Here is a 15223-nt window from a genome sequence, read left to right on the forward strand (position 1 = left end):
CTACCCTCTTTTACATTTTTTCACCTATTCTAATCAAGTTGCAATCATATTTTCTTATTTGTTCCATGAATGAAATGGAGATTGAAAAAAAAAAAAGTACTTGCATTGGATGGACCCTTGTTCAAATTGTGGCTCATTCTCTCGCTGCCTTCATAATCTTGGGCAAGTTACCTAACATCAAACTCTGTTTTTTTGTTTGCAAACTGAGGATTGTTCTACGTATCTAACAAGGTAGGAATACGTTAAAGGTTGACACAGTGGAGTCCCTATATAACAGACACTCAGAAAATGCTTTCTATTATGATTACTTTCTACATCTATTTCTCTTTATATTGCTTGTTTCTTTGAAGGACTGTAGTGGAGGAGCTGGAAGGGGGTTGAGAGTAGGAAAAAGCAATTAAAAAGATACCTTAAGCAGCTCTGTAGCCAAGCCTTGCATTGGATTTCAATTTGATTTTAATGTGCTGCTGCTGAGAGCCATGCTGTTGAAAAAGAGAGAAGAGTAAGAAGCAGAAGCTCTTAGAAGAACAGTGGGGCATTTATCTCTTTTAATGAGATAACATCATTAGAGTGACAAAGTGCAGCGAATCAATACTCGAAATGGACTGGCGCTATCTTCCCAAAGTGTGCTGATTGTTACACTTCACAGCCTTAGAATCCGCTGAATCACGAATTCTGTCTTATCTGTTATTAGAGCCGCTGGCTTTGATCTCACAGAATAGATCCACACCTTAGGGATCTCCAGAGGAACAGGAAAACAGACTAATAAGATAAATGAGAAAAATCCAAGGTGATTTATAAACTGCCCTGTAATCAGGGAACCTCAGAGAAAGGAGGTTGGCCTTGTTTTTTTCTTGGACTTCTTTAAATGGCTACTCATAACTGCCTTCCCCTCCACCCGCTCTCCTTGCTCTCTGTCTGCTTCTTGGTGTAATGTCAGAAACGCTAATCATGTCAGACTGTGACACTGACAGCCCTGACATTCACAACAAAGAGACAAGAAGGAGAGAGAGGAAGAGGGATGGGGGAGGGGATAGGTGAGGAAAAGCAGCAGGAGAAGCATTATTTTATTGCACATAAAATCCGTAGCTGCAGAATCACCCACATCTGGACATATCATATCCAAGGAAAATCAAGGAAGGCACAAGGTGAATTCTGATAGAGATTGAAACTGAGCTTGGGGATTTTCTGCTCTTTTTTTAGATTTCATGGTGTAGTTTATATTAGAATTACTGTGGCTATGATTTCTTCTCATAAAGAAAAAATGCATTTACATTTGTTTTTCCTTTTTCTTTACTATAGTTTTTCTCTTTGAAACAAAGCAAAGTTAAACACAGATCTTAGTAGGAAGTATGTGCTGTCAGAGGTTTTCCAATTTATTACCAGATTCCCGTAGTTTAATCTGAACAATAGCCACTTCAGGAAAGAAGTCACGGGTGAGGGATGTTTTCTGACCATGGCAAAGCTGAATGTCATGACAAAGCTGTTCAGTGTCATCCTCAGGCCGCCTTACCCTTGGCTTCTGTGGCACCTGCTTAAAGCTGCTGGATGCAGAAAATGCTGATGTTACCTGTTCCCTAACAGTTCGCAGTGGGCTTCCAAATACCTTTGAGATTTCTGTTTCTCTCAGGCACTTTCTCCGTTTGGAATAATGCTGGTGAGTGGTCTGCAATCTCTGTCTTGGATCAGTCATGACCTGAAAATCGACTGCCACATCTCACATGTGTTTTGAATCCAGATGCTGTGATCTAAATTGAGCTCTGAGCTCAGGCTGAATCATCCTAGCTTTTCTATAAACATGAGAAGCCAGCTGCCAGCTCGGCTTTTGAGGTATTTTGAACTGTAAGTCTTAGCGAGGATAGTTATCTTTTCACTTTTTCTTCATGTCAGAAACCAAAAATGGAAAATGGTATCCAGTATTTATTCCGTATTAGTTACCCTGTCATAAAAGGGGGTACATTTTTTGTCCATATTCGAACAGAAGGTATTCTATACCTAGTGACTTCTTTTCAGATTGATTATAAAAATATTGAGAACTTTGGAAAAGGCTGAGAACTCATTTTATGGTGTTCTAATCCTTAGTACCCAAGTAAAATTTTACAAACTTGGGCTAGTTGAGAGAAATGCTCCTCTTAATTTCAAAAAAAAAAAAAAAATTAAGTGGATTATATAGTGTAATTGAAGTTCCAGCAATTTTGACATTGTGACTTATTTAATATTCTTGAGGAAATTCTACTTCTATTGGCAGAAGAGAGTAAATTTATATCCTATGGAGGATTTGAGAGAATTTACCCCAAAGTATCTTCCTGTAAATTCAAATTTTCTTTGAAGTGTTTTTAATCCTAAAATTTTACATGGATTGTTCCCGGTGATATGTGATAGGTCAATATATAATTACTTGCCACTTAAATTAATTAGGTCCTATAGTAGGTAATGACAGCTGGTATAACAGATAAGCCCTCAAAATTCAATGGTTTTACACAACAAGTTTCCTTTCTTGCTCAGCTCTCAGCCCGGTGGAAGTATTTCTGATCAGTGAAGTGCTTTTATTGAGAGGTGATTCAGGAATCCTGAACTCAGGTGCCTTCCGTCTTCTGCCTTACCAACTATTTCGTCCGCTCAGGCTGCTGTAACAGAGTACCACAGACTAGGTGGCTTAAACAGCAGAAATGTGTGGTCACACAGTTCTGAAGACTAGGAGTCCGAGATCAAGGTGTCGGCAGGGTTGGTTTCTTCTGCGGACTGTGAGGCAAGCATCTGTTCCAGGCCTTGCTCCTTGGCTTGTAGATGGTCACCTTTTCCCGAGTCTTTTCACATCATCTTCCCTCTTTTCCTGCCTGTATCCAAATTTTCCCTTTTTGTAAGGACAGCAGTCATATTGGATTAGGGGCACACTCTATTCCAGTATGACCTCATCTTAACTAATTACATCTGTAATGGTCCTATTTTCAAATAAGGTCACTTTCTGTGGTACTGGAGGTCAGGACTTCACCATGTGAATTTTGAGGGGACATAATTCATCCTGTAACACCATCTTACAATTGTCTGTACTTCACTTCTTAATCACAGTCGCCTTGAAGTAAAGCACCATCTTTTCTCATATTCCTTTGTTGAGCACTAGTCACGTAGCTGCACCTGGAGGTGAGGTGGCCTGGGAAATGTAGTCCCGTGCTGAATAGTGATTGTGCTAGATGGACCCATGCACGTACAGGAGGCACCCCATCTTTCTCGGAATGTGTATCAAACTCTCCTGTATCTTCCAGTACTTCGGAGCACACCTGTTGGAGAGCTCTCAAAAAGGTAATCAGTGTTCAATTTTGAGAATCCTATTCTAGCATGGCTAGGAATGCTTTTTAGTTAACACCCCAAGGATTTATATGAGTACCTAAGGTTGCTTACTGTTTTGTTTTCTTAAGAATCTAATATATTCTCAAGGGAATTTTACTTACACTAGGGTTAATCAGTTTTTCTCCTTATGAAACTAGTGAAACCCAAATGAATGAAGTTTAACTCTTGGCCAAAAACTTAGCTTGTGGTTAGAGTGATTTCTACATACAGTAACTTTTTTTTATCGTATATTCTGTTGCTGAAAAATAATATATTTCCAAGAGGGAGAAAAGGATATTGTGAGTGCAGAAGACAATTACATAACCTGCTTTGCTTATCTCAAATGGCTAGACTTTAGTATTTAATTAAAGAAGTCTTGCCTCTCCTATGAAGTTAGTCATTATTTTGAAGGTTGAACGTGGGTTTTATAAGTGACTAATTGCTTTGTATGTTCCTTTTCAATTACAATAAGAAGTCATAAATTCTCTACATTTAGAACTGCTAAAAAGTATTTAGATTCACCTGAATAGGTTTATTCTTAAAAAAATAAAAAAAGGAATCAAGAAAAAATTTCCACTGTAAATTTTTGGTTTCTCTAAGGAATTTGTAAGAACTCTCCCATGAAAAAGACAGTGATAGCAATTTGAAAAGGATAAGTAGATGCAGTCTGAAAACTCAGTAGGTAGTGTGAAAGCACATTAATACTGAACCATAATATGTAATGTAAGATTTTAGTCATTGAGAAACCAACTATATTGCTGTCTTATTGTTCTGTTACTTTAAAACACAGTTTTTATCTGAAGACTTAAAAGCCACCGGTGGTATTGTAAATTTCCTTTGGGTCAAAAAACTGACAGTGGTACTGTAGCAAAGCTAGTCATTTGAACAGTGGCCTTCTCATTTATAATGGTTATAGTTTTTAATATGTCAGAATCTTAGCAGGTATTCGAGTCATTTTAAGAATGAATTAAATCCTCATTCATTTTGATGTTATGAATTCAGATTTTAGAAAAGGGTCTAGGATGATGTTTGTCCTTTGTAGATATTTGATAAATAATCATTATTTTAAGTATTACCATTTTATGGAATCTGTAATGTTTGCCAGATACTGCATTAGCTCCTTTACAATAGACATATAGTATATGTGCATAATATATATTGCTAATTTTCACAGCCAATTTGCATAGTAGGTGGTATTATTCCCACTTTACAGATGGGGAAACGCAGAGACCCTTAAGTAATGAGCCCAGTAATCACATGTCTAGATAAAGCAGATCCAGTATTTGAATTTGGATGTTAGTGACTCCAAAATACATGCATGTTTCCATTCCGTCACATTGGAATGTCCTAAGAATATTTGTTGAATTGAATTCAAAATACATTCAATAAATTTGCAATGAACTAAACACAAATGCAAAATCCCAGAATGAATGTTTTCGTTCTTAAGAGAATGAGTCACTTGCAAGTGTACAGATGAATGCAGTAGTTGAAAATGTGTTCCATCTAATCGTTAAAGCAAGTCTCTAGGACTTTTACTCGGTAACACTTTAGTAGACTGACACTTCCTTAAATATATGAGCAGTCTTTGATTCAGAATACTTCTTAAGTATCCATTATGTGACCAAATTAGAGTTCTTTAGAACTCTTAGAGTTCCTTAAAACTGGTTTCTACTTCACACTCTCATACTTGCCCTGCTTTCTGAATGTGGCCAGGTTATTCAGGTCTTACTGATTTACAGAAGCAAACACAAGAAAAGGTAGCCTTGAGTCACAGATGGGCCTGGCCTGAAGACAAAATGAAGAAAACCAGTGAGAAGCTCAACCAGAACCCTAAAATGAAAGAAAACTCTCCTCTCGAAACACTTCACCTTTTCTCCTTTCCTAGCAAAATGATAGGCCTGCTTTGTGATGGTTCAGAGTTACTATCTGCATCATTTTCAGTTTCATCTAGTTTACTCTGCTCATGGTTTCTGCTGAGCAACTATGGCCAAGCCACATCCCCTGTTTGGAACTTGGTGTCTCCATATGTAAAACGAAGCAGTGGAATTAGATCAGAGTTGTCAGTCTGGGGTCTTAGCCTAGGTTGGCTTCAGGGGGTGTCTCTAAAATGCTGGGAAGTGAATACAGTATTTGATATACATGTACTTTCTTCTGGAGAGAGAATGGTTCATAGCTCCCATCAGATTCGCCCAGGGGCTTCAGCTTACAAAGAAATCCATGGGCCAGATTATCTTTGAAGTCTGTAGGGACTCTAGCAGTCTAGTTTTCTATAAATTGTATCATACACAGACTATCACAGGCAAGATAGTTGAGAAAATAAATGCATTTTGTTTCCTTTCTACAGTGTGACATGTAAGGGAAACTCAGAGTGTTTTTACTACAGACAACTGCTTCTCTGTTCTGTAAGACAAGTGTTCTGGAATGTTTGTGGATAGTGACAAAATTCTGTTATTAGCAGAAGAGCAGAAATAGTAAATCAATTAGAAGTGATTCACATTTTGGTGATGAATGAACATTTTTTCAGGCCTGAATATTTCTTACAGTTATCTGTAATGGTAGCTTAAAGAGTCATTTAAAATAGCACTTTCCTATTTGGAATCTCAGGCACTTGGAACATTAGTGCCTAAAAATGCTCAGAGTTGGCCGCGTGCGGTGGCTCACGCCTGTAATCCCACCACTTTGGGAGGCCCATGCGGGCAGATCACAAGGTCAGGAGTTCAAGACCAGTCTGGCCAACATAGTGAAACCCTGTCTCTACTAAAAATACAAAAAGTTAGATGAGTGTGGTGGTGTGCACCTGTAATCCCAGCTACTCGGGAGGCTGAGACAGGAGAATCACATGAACCTGGGAGACAGAGGTTGTAGTGAGCTGAGATCATGCCATTGCACTCCAGCTCAGGTGACAGTGCAAGGTTCCGTCTTGAAAAAAAAATGCTCAGAATTAATAGACCAATTCCTACGCCAAAGCGGAGACCTCAGAGGGGAGATGATGTACCTTTCGTTCTTTCACTGCTGTCGTCTCAGTTTGGAGAGCATGTTGTCCTGCCAGAGAGCCTTCTCATATGTGTCATGGCTCAGCAGATTAACCAACCTGAAGCAAGATCCCTATTGCTCAGCAGATAAACAGATGAAAGAATAAAGAAAAACACTTGAGCACCTCCTCCTTCTGGTAGGGAAGAAAGAGAATTAAGTAGCATCCCCTGTCCAGCTGTTTAATTTGAAGCCAGAGGAAGCCCACTCTTGAAGTGTTGACTTGCACATTCACTATATTGAAACATTTTACTACTCTCCAGAAAATCCTAGTTCAATTCAAACAAAGACTGTCTCTTAGATGTTTAGATATGCCTTTTAAACAATCAGTGATCTTTACCTACATTGTTGCTTCTCTCCAAAAAATGTATTTCTTTTCTTCTGTTGGTGAATTTTAAGAAGTTGCTTTTAGACCAAATGTAAATATACCATATAAATTTCTATATGTGTATGTTTCACAGCCATTGACTGTCTCAGTTTCTGTTTAAATTTTAAGCATTTTGGCTCTGTTTTCTTAGGAAACTTTGTAAAAAGAGAGTAATCATGGGTAGACTGCTGTAATATTATTTGTCTTCAAAGTTGCTGTGTATAATTGACTATTAAGATTTATTCTCCAGGGTGAGTCCACAACTTAAAGTCAAGAGGAGGCAAAATGTTCAGAGCTAGTCTTTGGAAACTGATGTTATTTTGCATTTTTTTTTAATCCAATGCTAAACATGTAAATAGAGAGTCCCCTTTTTGCATTTTTTTTTCATTTTGGGGCCACCAGACCTTATTACTAGATTGGTAGTATGAAGTAAATATTAAGATGTCTAATTTTTCAGTAGGAACAGAAAAAATAAGTATAAAATATTAGCTGTATTCTTTCACTCAGTTTACTAGAATAAGCTAACAAATGATCAGTCTCTTTTAGTCATGAATGAGTACACAGTATGGCACACAATTTTGTACCGTGTATATATGTATGTATGTATTTTTTATATGTCTGTATGTATTTTTTCTTTTTTTCTTTGTTTTTTTTTTGTTTGTTTTTATATATGTGTTTTAATAGATATGAATAAATCAGTGCCCAGGTACCAAATAATGAGCACCCTCAAAATTTGAATTTCAAGGAACAGTGGCAGAAAATATCATTTGAAACTGAAACTATCACAGATCAACATAAAAATGGCTGAAATTAGCATGTATAAAATTCCCATAAGTTAACCCACACTTAAACAAATTCATGGTGTGTCTGCTGACATTCTATCAGGACAAAAAATTAAAATAAATATAGATAATTAAACTTCACATTTTAGAAATTAGAGCACATTTATATTAAAAGCAAACAGCTGACTGCGGGTCTGTATGACAGTCACCAAAAGGAGTGGGGAGCCCGAAAGTTTTAGCGATGTTCCTGATTATGACAGCCCAACTGGCAGCCATATGTCACCAGTGCATTTTATGTCTTTAGGCTTGATGACAGCAACCTATGACCACTGGGCTCCCATGCCAGCACCTTCTGAACTTTGTGATTTTCCCCATAGTGGCACCCCTGGCCTCAGCACTGGGGGACTCGTACTCTTCTGTGAGCTTTGCTGCATCTCTACCTGCATGACCTCAGCAGAGTTCCTCTTCGTCTCCAGGCCACAGCCTCTATCTAAAATGTATTTTAAAAATACATCAAAGATCGGTTGTGAGAATTAAATGAAACCACTAATGTAAAAGTGCCTACGACAGATCCTGACCCGTAGTAGGCACTCAGGAAATGTTTTAATTTAAAAAATAAAACAAAAAACAACAAAAACAGAATAATCTGATCCCAATGCTCTGTTCTTCTGGGAAATTCTCTTTCTCAGATTGGCTGATAAGCATTTCAATTGATCTGTCAGCCTGGCTTTTATGAGTTTGGGTGAAATGACCCATCTCTGTGAACAGATCCAGGTGATTTCTTCATCATGCAAAGCTGAGTCCTCAGTGAGCCTGCGTTCCAGGTGACCCATCACACAGTAGGAGCAGACTGCAGAGAAGAGCCTACCAAAAGCTGGCTCACCCTGCTTCATGACTGCACAGTGATGTTAGTCCTTGTCAGAGTTTTATAGATTGGGCTGAAAAGTTGTTTGTTTCTTTTTTAAACAAGACAATTAGACTAAATAGATTCATGTACCATAGCAAATGAGAGAAATATGCATCTCACTCACAATATATATTTTAGATGCTGTTACCCTGATTTATTTTTACTTTGACAGATACTTCCGTTTAGGGGGTGCTTTCCACAGATAGATTCTGTTGTGCAATAGAATATTCGGTACATTTTGCCTCTAGGTTTCCTCCAGATCTGTCAGGTGGCCACACCCAAGCCTCTCAGTATTGCCATGCTCTCAATAAGACATTTGAGTTATTTATTTAGTAGATGTTCTTAGTTTTCCCTCAGGAGGTTTTGTTGGCAGAATTTGTAATTTTTTATAGGGCATCATGCTTAATATAGAGGAAGACCAATTATGTATATGCAACAGACTCAAATTAAAAGTGGCATAATTGCGATTATTCATCGCTTTTGATTTCACACTTAATTAGCCCTCTGAAGTGAACAAGTCCTTAGTAGTTAAGAGTTTGCACTCTGAGAGTTACCAGACCTGGGTTCAAATTCCAGCTCTGACACAGAGGCGTTGTGAGACCTTGGGCAAGGTCCCTAACCTTTTCCTAAACCTGTCATCTATAAAGTACTATAGAAATGCCCACCTTCCAGAGCTCTTTTGAGGATGATGTTACATCATGCCCATGAAGCACTAACACTCAGCACCTGCTGAGAGCACTTGGTAAATGTTAGCCTTTGTCACGGGGGCAGGGGAGGGGCATGAGGACTGAGCTCTCAAAAAGTGACTTCTCCGGTTTAATTTAATAAGCACTTGGGATTTCACATTTCCTGCGTATTTCACGATAACCTTGAAAGGAACGGACTAATTTAGGTCAAATTTGGTAACACTGTGTTTTAAATTTCTAATAAGAATACCACCTGAAAACACTGACAGTCATTTGTAACTTCTTACAGCCACCGCACTAAAAAACCAAAAAGCTACTGTTTATTGATAGGTACATCTTGAGAGTAACTTCAAAAGTTATAGTAACCTTGGTTATATTTTGGGGAATATAAGAACTCTGAGAACTTTGAGGGGTCTGGAAAACACTGTAAATAGAAGCTGCTTCATTGGATATTACTCTAGTGTTGTAAGAATCGTTTGACTTAGGGGTGTTTTGGTTTCTCAAGTGGAACATTTTTTGTGTGTGTCACCCTCTATTTTATATTAATTCCAGATCTGAGTCAGTGGCGAGTCCAGTAGTTGAATTAATGTGGAAATAAAACTGTAAGCTCATCCTTAGAATTACATCCATTATATAACATGGAAATGGGCTAAAACAGAGACGATTACAGCACTGTTTTACTTTCTACTTTAAATATGGTAGAGGATCAGTCTCTTCTATGAGTTTACATGCTGCAAAAAAATTAAAAAGTAGCTCATTAATACACTGATTTTAAAGGGGGAAAACAATGTATGTTCTTATTCTGTGTCACTGTCAAGCATCAGTAACACTCAACTGACTGCCAGAGTGAAAAAGAACCAACTACATTTGCGTAATCATCGTAAAAATTTGAGGCAGATATTCTATCTGCATTTTTAATTGAGCCAGACATTGCACAGAATTAGATACAGCCTTTGCTCTCTGGGAGTTTACAGTGTAAGACAGAAGATACTAATGTGTGTAGACATGAAGACCAGTTGAATTTAACATTTTATAAACCTGGTTGGTTCTATTTTATGCCTTTCTGGCCTTCACCAACCCTCATAACCCATCATCAGATGTCATTTCATCCACAGGTAATTTTCTTTTTAATTTAAGTAACCTTTTTTCTTAACTATGAAAATAATACGTTAATTTTAGAAAAATTGGAAAGTAAAGTAGAAAGAAAAAGCAAAAATCATGTATAATCCCACAACCATAAAAAGATCGTGTTATATTTTAGTGACTTTTTAATATATCATCTTAAATATATCTATATATTTTACATAATTGGGATCTATAAATGCAGTTTTGCCCTGTGCTTTTTTCACCTAATTTATCTTTGCATGTTTTACATATTAAGAAATTTTTTAAAACATTTTAGTGATTTTATAATATTAAGGTAATTGAAAAGTTGAGAATCCAGCTTTTGGTCCCCTGAAACAGACATTTAATGTGTAAAAAGTCAAAGGATCATTCCAACTGTTCACCAGCCCATCCAGATCTGTTTCCGAGACAGAGCTATTGTTCACCTAAAGTGGAAGCTCACCCGGCTCTGCATATTTCCTCAGACTGGGTGGCTGTTCCGTGTCTGTCTCCCCCCATTGACTTATCAGGCTCCATGCATACATGCACATTTGTTTATAGCAGTCTTCCTGATATGCAGCCACGGCGTGGGTTTTGGAAAATTGCCCAGCTACATACCATTCATACCGCTGACATTCAGCTTCTAGTAGCTAAACAGGTACTCTTAACTCCTTCAGTCTCTAAAGAACTCACTCTACAGTGCCACAGGCCATGGAGCTAACATACTATCCTCTGAGTTTCTATTCATGCACACAAATGAAAAGAGAAGTAGTGGTGCAAGTATTGTGAGAGGCTACTTGTAAAAATCACCAGCACTCTGTTTGCCACCCCCTTAGCCATACAATAGGCAACTGCTTGAGTTTGTCCTCCTTCAACCTTAAGGTGATGCCTGAAGCACTTGGAAAACAGGTAGAGTCTGCAGGGGCTTCCCAGGAATGACAGAGACCATCCCTGGCCTCCTAGAGGATGGGTGTGCCCCTGGGCTGGAGCTTACCCCTTGTGTTAGGAAGAGTTGCCTCATCATCCCTGAAGCCATTTCTTTCATGAAGCTTCATCTGGTCCTCCACTTCCCCCTGGTCATCGTCTTACCACTTCTGTTTCTTGTGGAGCATCAGAGTAGAAAGTCCAGTCTGGATGAGTGGCAGGAAAGGAGCAGTGAAGGGGTGGAGAGAGGAAGGTTAGGCAGAGAGGTGAGTGAGATTGCAACAACTATTGATGAGGTTCAGAATCTTTCTGTTACCTCTGCCAAATCTTACCTTTTTTTCTCCAAAAGTGATTTTTATTCTCTTTCATTGGTCTTCCTTGTATGCAGGAATCTGAAGAGGAAATATTCACAATAATAGCATGAGGAAGGAGGGCCCTAGATAAAGAGGAGATGTTAAAATTGCATTTACTCTAGTTACAAGTGTCTCCACTGAGCATGTTTCAGTAGTTAATCAGAGCTTTCTTGCCTGGCACTTTTTAAAATGATATCATTATCTGGCTTGCTATTTCAGCAGTTCCAGGAATACCTTGCCTGTGGGTCAGGGTACTTGGTTTCACATAAACAACTCATAAGAACCCTTTATAATTTCAGAAAGACAGGCAAGAAAAGAAATAGCTATAGAAGTTATGTGGACAAAAAATAAATTGGCAACATTCCTCACCTGTCTAACATAGACACTGGGAAAAGACGTCCTTTGCCACCTCTCCTGGTTAAATGTTGTTTATTGTTTCCCTTCAGACCACACTGAATTTAGTTCCTTGGTAGACTAAGGCACCTTTGAAATTCCAGTGGGAGATCATGAAGTACATGCCTAATTGCTTCATGGATGATATGAAGTCTTGGAATGAAATCCACCCATTACTCATTAACTAACTCAGCTTAGTAAACCTTGACAGCTAACAGAACCCAGTCAAACATCCTTGATTACCAGCAGCTCACAGAGCCTGGGGAGTAGATCAGGAAGAATGGTAGAGTAGAATGAGTTATTCCAGTGACATCAGCTTCATCTGTTTGAACTTCTCTTCCTGAAATCTGAGGGTGACAGAAATAGATTTGCCAAATGCTTTTCCTGCTTTCACTGGTGGCAGTACGAACAAATAAATGAGCATTTTCTTAATTGGGACACTATTCACAGTTATTGACAAGCATAATCAGTTTTTGTTAAAACTTTTTGTCTGGCTTAAATCTATGCTAGATATTAAGGGAATAAATGTTATTAGGCATGTTAGAATTTCACAGATCACACTTCTCACAGCAGGAACCTACAGCCAGTCAACAGTTTTACTGGCTGTATGGTATGTATGGACATTTGGTCAAGGCATAAACTCGGTTACTATCTACTGCAAAATCAGTGTAAACATAATGGTAAATCTGGTTGATTGATTTGCTTTCTGCTCCATACAACAAACCAGGTAATATCTCTGAAAGCGAATACATTCTAAGTTGTATATAAATATCAGTCATTATTATTTCAGTAGATAATGTCACACTGAGGAGGTAAAGGTTGGTCTGAATTAGTAAAGAGGCCTTCCGTGCACACACACAACACACATCTCTCACATTCCACCTGTGATTTCACACTGAATGCCAGCATTTGAGAGGGAGTGAGGGGATTTTCACTTTGTTTTATAAAAATGAAAACATTATGTGGCGTGTTCTCAAAATGTTAGTGCAGTTTTAAGTTCAAAATGTCAAAGGTATAATTACTATACCCAGGTAACCTGCACATGTGCCCCCTGAATCTACAATAAAAATTGAAATTATTAAAAGAAGAATTATTATTCCCATAAACTTATGAAAGAACTTTTCATAGCTTGTCCTGCTGTTGCTGAGTTGGGGAAAGGCAAGAGTGAAGATCCGCTTGTGTGAGTTGTAGCCTCTTTCCTGGTAGTGATTTAGTTCATATTATTTAAAAGCAAAGGATTCTTGGCCTTTTGCATGGAAGACTGCATGTTCGTTTGCCTCAGTGTTGGACCTATCACTTATTTATCTCGTGAATTAATATGTTCTCAATCTCACAGTTTCATGAAACCAATGTTTAATTGAAGGCTATGATGTGCCAAGCACCATGCTGGCCACTGGAACAAGGTGAGAGTGAGACCACACTCTTGAGGTCTCCAGTGGAAGATCAGTCCCTAAACCCATAATCAAAGCCTCAGTGAGCACTGCTAAGAGAAGCCTATCCTGATCCTTGAGGGCTTCACGCAGAGGGTGAAGCAGTTCTACCTGGACAAGGTAGGAAATCCTTGACAGAGAAGGTGATATTTGAGCTGCAACTTCAAGAATATGGAAGGGTTTTCCCAGCAGAGGAAAAAAATGAAAGACATTCCAAATAGAAGGAACAGTATGTGACATGTGATGAGCCTGAAGGAAAAAAGCATACCACATGTTCAGGGACTGACAAGGTGTTTCCATTTTTAATTTACTTGAGAGAGAGAGACAAAAAAAAAAGTGTCTTTGATTCAGAGAAGAACAAATCAATAAGAGTTACATAGCAGTAGTGATTAAAATTATGTATCTGTGCAACAGAGGGTTGCTATCAGCAACCAAAAGCCTCATGGGTCAGTTAACATGTCTACAGCATCTACCATGCTATCATGCTCCAGCCCAGAAGTGAGAGATTCAAAGGATGATTGGTTGTTTTGAAAGCATCTCCTGAGATTGACAAGTGATGATCAGGAGCTCCGTGCTGGAGAGGCCAATTGCAGGGCTAGTGAGTCCTGCCTGTGAGTCCATAACCATCCTAAATCACAGTGTAATCCTTCAGGGCTCAGACTGCAGAGTCAGAGAGACTTAGGTACAAGTTCTGGTTCTTCTGCCATTAGCTCAGTATGGGACTTGAGGCAAGTTTCTTTCCTTTCTTAAAAAACAAAATAATAATAATAAGTCTGGGCAACAAAGTGAGACTCTGTGTCTACAATCAATGAATCAATCAATCAGTCAGTAGCCAGGCATGGTGGTGCTATAGCTGGTCCCAGCTACTCAAGAGGCTGAGGTTAGAGGATTGCTTGAGCCCAGAAGATCGAGGCTGCAGTGAGCTATGAGTGTACCAGTGCAGTTGTAGCTCACTGCACTGCAGTTTGGGCAACAGAGTAAGACTCTGTCTCTAATAAAGTTTAAACATGTGATATTATATAGCTATACAATACAAATCATTTTATATAGGTGCATACCTGTGATAATAGCATATACACTTTTTGGTTCCCCATTTTTTTAAAAAACACTTTTCCTCTTTTGTCTGGATCACTCTCCTCCTCTTTTCCCCCTTCTCCCATTTTAACTGCACACATAGCCTTCCATTTTTCCCCGATTTATATAAATGTACAGTCATACACACACACACACACACACACAGTGGGAGTGGGGGAATTATTTTGTTTTTAAAAAATGAAAACATGTTATAGCGTGCTCTCAAAGTGTTAATGCGTTAAAACCACAAGATACCACCTTACCCCAGCCAGAATGGCTATTATGAAAAATTCAAAAAACAACAGGTATTGATGTGCATATGGTGAAAAGGGAGCACTTACACACTACTGGTGGGAATGTAAATTGGTACACCCTCTGTGGAAAACAATATGGAGATTTCTCAAAGAACTAAAAGTAGATCCGCAATTCAACCCAGCAATCCCACTACTGCATATCTACTCAAAGAAGAAGTCATTATATAAAAAAGACACCTGCAGGTGTGTGTTTATTGCAGCACAGTTCACAATTGCAAAGATACAGGTTCAACCTAAGTGCCCATCAAATAATGAGTGGATAAACTGTGAGGAGTGTGTGTGTGTGCGCGTGTGTGTGTGTAATACACACAATTCCATTTCATTCTGTTTTATGACTGTTTTACCTGGTGTGTAAATAGAATGCATTGCATTCCATTGGACTGGTGTGTATTCCACACTACAAATTGCATTCACACAGTGTGGAATACTACTCAGCCATGAAAAAGAATGAAATAATGTCTTTGCAGCAACTTGGATGGAACTGGAGGCCATTATTCTGAGTGAAGTAATTCAGGAATTGAAAGCTAAATAC

The 15223-nt window shown here is 38.5% G+C and overlaps 1 protein-coding gene and 1 long non-coding RNA gene across 12 annotated transcripts in view; one reads left to right on the forward strand and one right to left on the reverse strand.

Annotated features, from left to right (window-relative positions):
* Positions 1-15223, forward strand: part of LOC105496587 (BTB domain and CNC homolog 2) — a 368815-nt gene that overhangs the window by 101886 nt on the left and 251706 nt on the right. The window lies entirely within an intron of this gene.
* LOC139363351 (uncharacterized) lies at positions 2577-11547 on the reverse strand. Of its 2 annotated transcripts, none has more exons than XR_011623536.1 (3): positions 11460-11547; positions 11198-11333; positions 2577-3278 (listed from the first exon to the last, which is right to left on the reverse strand). It is a non-coding gene; the product is annotated as an uncharacterized lncRNA (long non-coding RNA). The 2 variants fall into 2 exon arrangements; XR_011623537.1 differs by having other exon boundaries at positions 2577-3291.

The sequence above is a fragment of the Macaca nemestrina genome, chromosome 5, assembly GCF_043159975.1.
Source record: "Macaca nemestrina isolate mMacNem1 chromosome 5, mMacNem.hap1, whole genome shotgun sequence".
Classification (NCBI taxonomy): domain Eukaryota; kingdom Metazoa; phylum Chordata; class Mammalia; order Primates; family Cercopithecidae; genus Macaca; species Macaca nemestrina.